General features: G+C 28.3%; 1 long non-coding RNA gene across 3 annotated transcripts; it reads left to right on the top strand.

Annotated features, from left to right (window-relative positions):
• Positions 1-7,120, top strand: LOC110271757. 3 transcript variants are annotated; one of them, XR_002362390.1, is made up of 8 exons: positions 1-78; positions 232-346; positions 1,343-1,529; positions 1,833-1,901; positions 2,485-2,614; positions 3,668-3,743; positions 4,003-4,096; positions 6,821-7,120. It is a non-coding gene; the product is annotated as an uncharacterized LOC110271757 (long non-coding RNA). The 3 variants fall into 3 exon arrangements; XR_002362389.1 differs by having other exon boundaries at positions 3,673-3,743; positions 6,827-7,119; XR_002362388.1 differs by having other exon boundaries at positions 3,673-3,743; positions 6,821-7,119.

Genomic DNA, 7,996 nt, shown 5'->3' with positions numbered 1-7,996 from the left:
TGTGATCATACGTTGTTGTACGTAGGGGATTTGGACCCTGAGGTCGACGAGAGTGGTTTCGGTTCAATCAGGAATGAGGTAATTAAAATCCTTCATGTTCCCTTCCTATCTTTTCCTTTTTGGTTTCCTGGAATTGTTGTTTGTGCTGCAAAAAGTTTGCAACTTTTCTAATTATAATTTAGATTATAATAAGTTTGTAATGAATTTTTGTGCCATTTTTGGTCGCTCTAGCAAAAACCAACAACAAGGGGAAGAATGAACTTTTATGGTACTGGTATGAACGTCTTCTATGGGGTTGAAGCCTGAAATCAGGATCTCTCTTATTTACCTCTGAGTTCTTAAAATGGTAAGTTGTGTAGTTGTGTTATCTTAAAATCCTAAGCTGTGTAGTTGTGTTATCTTTAATCTTTGCTGGATCCTTAATTACACTTTCTTTGGTATAAATCTCTTTTATTCTCAAGTTAAACACTGTGTATTTTTTGTTTTGATAAATTTACTCATAGTAGTTACTTTTCTTTTTATTTTGTTCTAATATTTATTTGAAGTTGTATGAGGAAGCTTTTAATTATGAACTGATAATGAACCTAAAGTAAAGTGTTATTAGAACACTATAATCAGTTGTTATGATTTGGAGATGGTTGATAAGGAGAAGTATGTTCTTTTATTTGATCACTATATATTATGATATATATTGAGTATTCTTTTCGGTTTCTTACTTTTGGTAAATGGATCTAATTTTCTTTTTCTCCTTATAGTTCACTAGCATAAAGAAAGAAAGAAAAAGTAGGACAAGAAAAATCATAAAAAAAATTGCTAAGGCTGTACAGCTTCAAGATTTTCATCAGATTCCTCTTACATATGCTAGCATGTTGGAATCTGAATTAAATATGATCTACTCATACCTTGCATTGGGTTTAAAATATAAAATGGTAATAGAATTTTATGATTTGCTAACAGAATTTTATGATATTGTCATAAGCATCCTTTTTATGTGTTTTAGGAATTTCTTGCTTTTAATCACTTTTGTTGTCATTACATGATCAAATCGAAATGCCCTTGATTTCTCCTTATTATGAAGTATGAAGCTTATGATTGATGTCAAAAAAATTTCATAACTACATAATTTGCTATATCTATTGGAGATGTTATAAGAATGAAAAATGTCTAACACTTTTGATAGTATATGAGCAAAACATCTAGAGAGGAGTTATGAAATTATTTCCTTTCAATAGATCTCCAAAGTTGAATTATTTGTTAAAAATTATATTTTTTTTTTCTGTTTAATCTGCTTCTCTTTTTCTTTTTTTTTCCTCATATTTGATCAGATAATTAATTTTGACAGGGAGTATAAGTGGAGGAGGGAGTGTTCCAGCACCAAAAGCATCTCCTGAGCATTAGTAAGGATTGTTATGATGTTCTTATAGGAGAATAAGAATGTTGCTGTTTTGACAACTAAAGCTAAGGTAACAAAGTTGTCAGTTTTGAAAAGGGCCAAAAAAATCTTGAGGAAAGAGGATTTATAATGTTAGGTATTTCTTTACTTCTTTTATTATTGTATTTAAGCTTTTAGTAAATTTCAAAACTAACTTATTTTTTGTGCATGTATATACCATCATATAGTATTATATCTAGCGGTAGTTGTTTATATAGGATATATAAATTTTCAAATTGAACCCACTAGAACTTGATTTCGTCAAAACACTTCATCAGATATATTCTCTAACTAATTGAAATGGCACAACCTAACAATAGTTTCTTTTAATGTGGATTAGGAATTTGAATTTTAACAACTATATATAAGCTTACTAATACCATGATAAATGAACATTCAGGTTTATTATGATGCACTGGATAGAAATGAACCATTGGCTTTGGACATGGGAAGCATGGAGAAGGATCAGGTATGGATTAATGGAGAGAGCATATGAAGATACTGATCGTAGAATTGAAAGAGGGGTTGTTCTTCATAAGTTCAAAGTTGCATATGTATTTTTAACCACACATTAAATTTTTTTTAAATCACTAACAGTTGTTTTATTTTACAATGATGAAACAGTTGTTTTCACTAGCTGAAATTTGGTTACTCTGAATGGATTCAATTTGATGCATCAGTTGTTCAAATACTTCCCTAAAAAAATGAAAAAGAAATTTGTTTCAAACCCGTTTAGTGTGCTTATTGAGAGTCCATTATTGAAAATGTTTGCATTATAATTTTGGTATGTTTGAAACAAAATATCAAAGAGTATCCTGAGTTTTGGCTTTCTTTTGATTCTAATGCATTTCCTTTTTAAAAAAATGCCAATTGCATTTCAAAAATGATGCAATAGAGGAGCTCAAAATTGGATTTTAATGTTTTTAACAAAGGTCAAAATAGTTTTATATCAACCTGTGTGGTGTATACTATTATTGTGATTTTCTATTTTTTTTATATTTTTAATATAGAATAAATAATTTTCTATCCGCTGACAGTGACTGTTGATGCAGCTGCAAGGAGAAAGAACAGTGGCATGGTGAGTGGTGTTACTGCTGTCAGTGAAAAAAGAGCAGTTGGCAACAAGTTAAAACACCTGTCAAAAGAATAGAGAGCTCTGAGATCCTGTTATCGGCGGTGTGGGTAATTTTTCTTTTTTAAAGCAGAAATTTACTTTTATTTTTCTTTCTTTTAAAAAAAAGTTATAGAGAATGCCATTAGGGTTCGGGATTCAAGCAAAGAGAAATCTATAACTATACGGTTTGAAAATTGTACATATTTCTTTTCACTCATTTTGTAAAACAAATAAATTTTTTTCCTTTTTTAAACTTCAGAATGGGAAATTGATTAAATCAAGTCCTTCCAAATGATTTTTGCAGCTTATGAGTGCTCTCCAATACTCTTATTATCTTCCAACATAAGTCCATTGTAGTTAAGGTTTCACTTTATCAACTTGAGACACTATTTGTTCTCTCTTTTTTTTTTTCTTTATCTGACATTGCATATTTGAGTTTGATGTGATGATTTTGGGTTATGGTCAAGGTATTTTCTTTACTTTTCATGTGAGTTGTTCTTCTTTGGAGACTAATTTTTTCTATTGCAACCAATATGTATATATTGACTTTAATTGGTTCAGTTGTACAACTATACTTAACTCTAGGCATTGATTCACATGTTGACCGTGATAATTTGAGATTCCAGCATTATGAAGTGTTTGAAATGCATAAATTAGAGTATGTGTTATAAGACATCTATTCTTATACCGTTATATGGTGTCATAATTTATTTGTCCTTAGAAATTGGTTTTATTTTTGTGTAATATGTTTGGGATATTAGTGCACTTCTTTTCATGGATAACTTTTTATGACGTGGGAGTTGAAATTGTCATTCTAAGAAATAGTTGCCAATATTGAACCTAGCTGTAACTGATGGCTTGCTGAAAAATTATTAAGAAATTAAATTCAATTTTAGAATATATTTCTCAAAATTTACAATATAATTGAGGGATTAATTTTATGTTCCTTTAAAAATTGAAATGAAAATTTCGGTAATAAGCTTTATGTAAAGAACTCATCCAATTAAATATTTATTACCAAGATTTAAAGGGATACTTGACTTTATTATTAGTTTTTAACTTTTGCCAAGATAGGTATTTATATTTGTGATTCCTTAGTGTGTGCTTTTAAAATTATGAAGTGCAGAGTATGGAGGACGGCAGCAGCTTAAGGGTCATTTGTTTTACGACGAAGGGTTTTAGTGTGGATAACTTTTTGTAAGTAGGTTTAATTTTCTCCAGTTCTGTTTATTTTTTAAAGGTTAGTTTTTAGAATTTGCTTTCTGGCTTTGCTCATTTTGGTTTTTTTGGCTTTGTTTTGTTCCAATATTAAAGGATTAGTTCATGTGTATGGAATATTCACTTTTTTATTCATATTTTCTAAAAGGATTTAGTATGTTATTTTTTACCATTCAGGAATTAGGTTGAATAAGTTCTGTAGGTTGGGAATTCATAGTTATGTATGTGTCGGATGTAGATTAGCATTTTTTTAAGGAACAACTTCTCTGACAAAGCTCAAGGTGTGAAATCAGCTGCAACGTGCTCCGGCTGAAGTGGCACCTGCCAAAGCGGTATGAATGATTCATCTGCCTTAATCGCTATTTTTTCACCATTTTTTTTGTTTAAATTAGATCATTTTTGTCTCTTCTTTAATTTGTTCAGTTTAATTCTTGGATGGCACTCTTTAAAATTTAACTAAGTTTATATGTATTTAAATATTTTGATCTTCCTTTTTCTTCCATAACTAACTTTTGTATATTTGTTTAAGTTTCCTTTAAAAATGAGTTTCATATCATATATAAATATCAAAAACTCAAGGGCACATAAATAATGCAAACGGTTAAAGTCATGTATTACATGCAGTATTTTGCGAATATGCAGCAATAATACTAATAATAGTTCGTAAATTATCTGTTTTAATTTTCTTTTTCTTCTACTATACATGCATGATGAATGTAGTTTTCTATTTTAATTTTGTACTGTGATTTCAATTAACTCAGTATATACCACTACTGCAATTTTATGTTATGGTTTGTTGGCAGTTTTTTAATCATTGAACCATGCTCTTGACTATTTTATGTAAGTTTGCAACTATAACAACTTGAAAATTATATAGATTTCCTTTTCCTTATTTTGTAAAATAAATATTTTATACTTAACTAATTTAACAATAAGTAACTACATGTAAAACAAACATTTTTTACTTTTTTAGTTAACTAATTCATTGTTAGCATTTTATGAGAGAAAAGATCATGAACTTGAATTCTACAGTAATTCCATTAGCCTGAGTACTAAAGAGTTCAATCATATCTTTTTTATGTGCCCTTGATATTATGAACTTGCATGTAGATCCTCGATTGTGGTTTAATAGAAGAAGGCAGAGATAATAGGAGATGTATTCATCCTAATTTTGTATTATTGCTAAAAGTTTTCAATTGTTCTCTCTTGCTTTTTGTGTTGTTCCTCGCTCCCCTCTGATTTGAACTTCTGTGTTTTTAATTTTAAAGATTTTATTATCAGCTTAGATGATATTGCTCGAGCTGTTCATCGTTCAATTTGTCCCATTGATCTTTGGAGGTGATGTAATTATTGTGCTACTAATAATTGAAATTTTAATTATTATAATCGACAGAGTATGGAAATGACTATAAGATTAGCAAATATATAATTATTTGTTGCACATTAAAGGTACAAATTTGTTGTCTTAACATAGATGTCGACCTAGAAGAAAGAACTTCTTAATCTAAGGTTTAATCACTGCATTATTATTCAACATTGTTGACCAATGATAAATAATTTTACTTCATTAAAACTGTCATTGCAGTGTTTTTTAGTGAGCACAGAAACCGAGTTCATGGTATATAATTTTATCACTGGCTTTGTTGCATATTTTGTTCTTCTTAAACTATGTTTCGTTAATATTATTGTTATTGTTTGTGTTGAAGCTTGATATGTTTTGTTTTATGTTCCTAGTGGGTTAAGTAGGAGATTACAAAAAGAGATATTATATTTGCCATGTGGTTAGATGTAAATTATAGTCTTTTTTAACAAAGGATATTTGCCCTTGCTCTTGGTTTGGATGCCAAGAACTTTGATAAACGTTATTGCTTGGAGAGCCAATAGCACTTCTGTCTTTGCTGCACTATGAAGGTTTTGAATCGTTACTATTGTGTCATATATTCATGCTTTTTGTTTAATTACTCATGTTGCAAATAAAGGAATTTTTTTTTGTTTTTAATTGAAATGATTGGCTGTATTTTTAGTCCAATATAAATTATCTATCACCAATAACTATAGTTTCACCAATTTTTTTCATAGATTCTAATTTTTAGTATTTTTTAATCTCTGAATTAAATTTGAAATTAAAATATTTCAAGAAATTACAATATGAGGGAACCAAAAGCATGAGAGAAATGAGTATTATTAATTTACACGTGATGACCAAAGATAAAGTATGATCATCTATCTATATGTATCTTTTTTTCTTTTTATTATCAATTACTATCGTTAAAGATCAAGAAAAATGAAAGATATTTTATTGAAAGGTGCTTCATTTCGAATTTTACTATTTAAATATCCTCATGCCAACTTAACATTCTTTTTTTTTTTACCAAAGATAGGAGACTCGAATCCGCAACCTCTTAATTGAGTATGGGGAGACTATGTCATTTGAGCTTTAAAAAAAAAAACTTAACATTCCTTATTATATATGGTTTATAATAATTTGAATTAATCCATGATCTAGCTATTTACCTTTTTTTTTGTGATGTGATGTAATTATCTTTCCTTGAATATTTATATTGGGATCCGCCAAAAATAGTGATGAAAGAAATTAAAGAAATGGTTGTCAAACTTTAATTTTAGTATGACTATTAAATTTTGATTTTTTAGATATGAAGTGCCATGTTTAGAGGCTTATATATGATGCCTTTAGGTTCTAATTGCTTTTGCTTGACCCTGTTGACTTAGAAATAATACTTGAAGTCCATCAAATGTTATAGTTAAGTTTAACACTGTCCTTTAACTATACCATATATCTTTTTGTTCTATCTTTGTTTTAGTAGTTTGAAAAGTTTTCTTTCAAATCTTACTGTGTTTTTATGAGATTATCAACCAATGCTCTAAAGGTAAGTGAAAATAATGTGACAGTGATCTTGGAATATGATAATATGGCTGCTTGATTCACGACTCATTTTATTTAGGGACAAGATTTAGGACATATTTATTTGAATTTCAAAAAGTGATATTGGATAGTTTTTAACTCAAGTTATTATGCATTTATGTTCACTTTCAAGATACAGGATTTACAATGTAAATGTCAGAAGTAAATCCCTCTCTTGCTGAGGAGGCACTACAGGAATTCACGAACAAGATAGCCAATCTAAAAATCAAACAAGAAGATTTGAAGTTGAAAGTAAAGCGCAGTATAAAATAGTAGAAAACGATGTTTTTCGAGCAAATTATTTGTTCTAGGAGATGGATTATGCAAACTTGAGTGTTATTGTTGGAAACAAGAGAACTTAAGTGATAAATTATGGACTATACAAAAATCTAAACGTGGTCAAGTTAGTGTTATACAAAATATTTTAACATTTAAAAATATTTTGCTTTTACTATACGTTTCTTTTTCTTATAGTACTTGCTTGAGTTTGTGATAAATATAATATCACCATTTTTAGCATAAATTCAGTATTTTAGTTGATAAAAATTTCAAAAAAAATCTTATTAGTTTATAATTAGCATTGTAAAATGCTGTGAAAGGAGTTGCAATAACTTCTAAGTTTATCGTATACTCAATTTAATTTAGAAATCGAGTTGAAGCAACTAAATAAAATATTTTAGTATGATTAGTTTATATAACTTAAACATAATTCAATATTTTTAAAGCATGTGTATTTATTATTTTCTGTAGTTATGCCATAGTAAAAAATTGTTATAGAGAAATTGTCACAAAAGCTGTATGCATGTGGGAACATAATAACAACTTTATTAGCATATATAAAAAAATTACAAATTTGTAGGTCTATATGGGATGAAGAAACAATTTTTACAATAGTAAAAAAAATGTTTGGATTAAAACATAAATTGATAAACATAATTTTTTTTGCGTTTTATCTGATTCAAAGTGTAGTTAGGATTAAAAGACAATGACTATTACATCAATACAGTAATTATAAAATAAAAAAAAGATTAATACATGCATAAACTTTCATATCCATGCATTATGTATTTAAATTTGTCATGAGGTTAGTTATTTTTTTGAAAAGAAAGAACCTTTTTTGCATCTATTTAAGAGGGTATGGTTTGGAAATGAAGATGGTTGAAGAAGTAAAAATCTTTTGATTTTTTGTTAAAAATTAAATGCACAATGCAATAGTATATTGCTTAACTTACAAACTGATATTGAATATGTATATAAAAATTTATTTATGTTTTTGATATGGAAAAAATGATCCAGCACATATAAACAA

Source organism: Arachis ipaensis, chromosome B05 (genome assembly GCF_000816755.2).
Source record: "Arachis ipaensis cultivar K30076 chromosome B05, Araip1.1, whole genome shotgun sequence".
NCBI classification, from domain to species: domain Eukaryota; kingdom Viridiplantae; phylum Streptophyta; class Magnoliopsida; order Fabales; family Fabaceae; genus Arachis; species Arachis ipaensis.
This window is presented reverse-complemented; position numbering and strand designations above follow the sequence as displayed.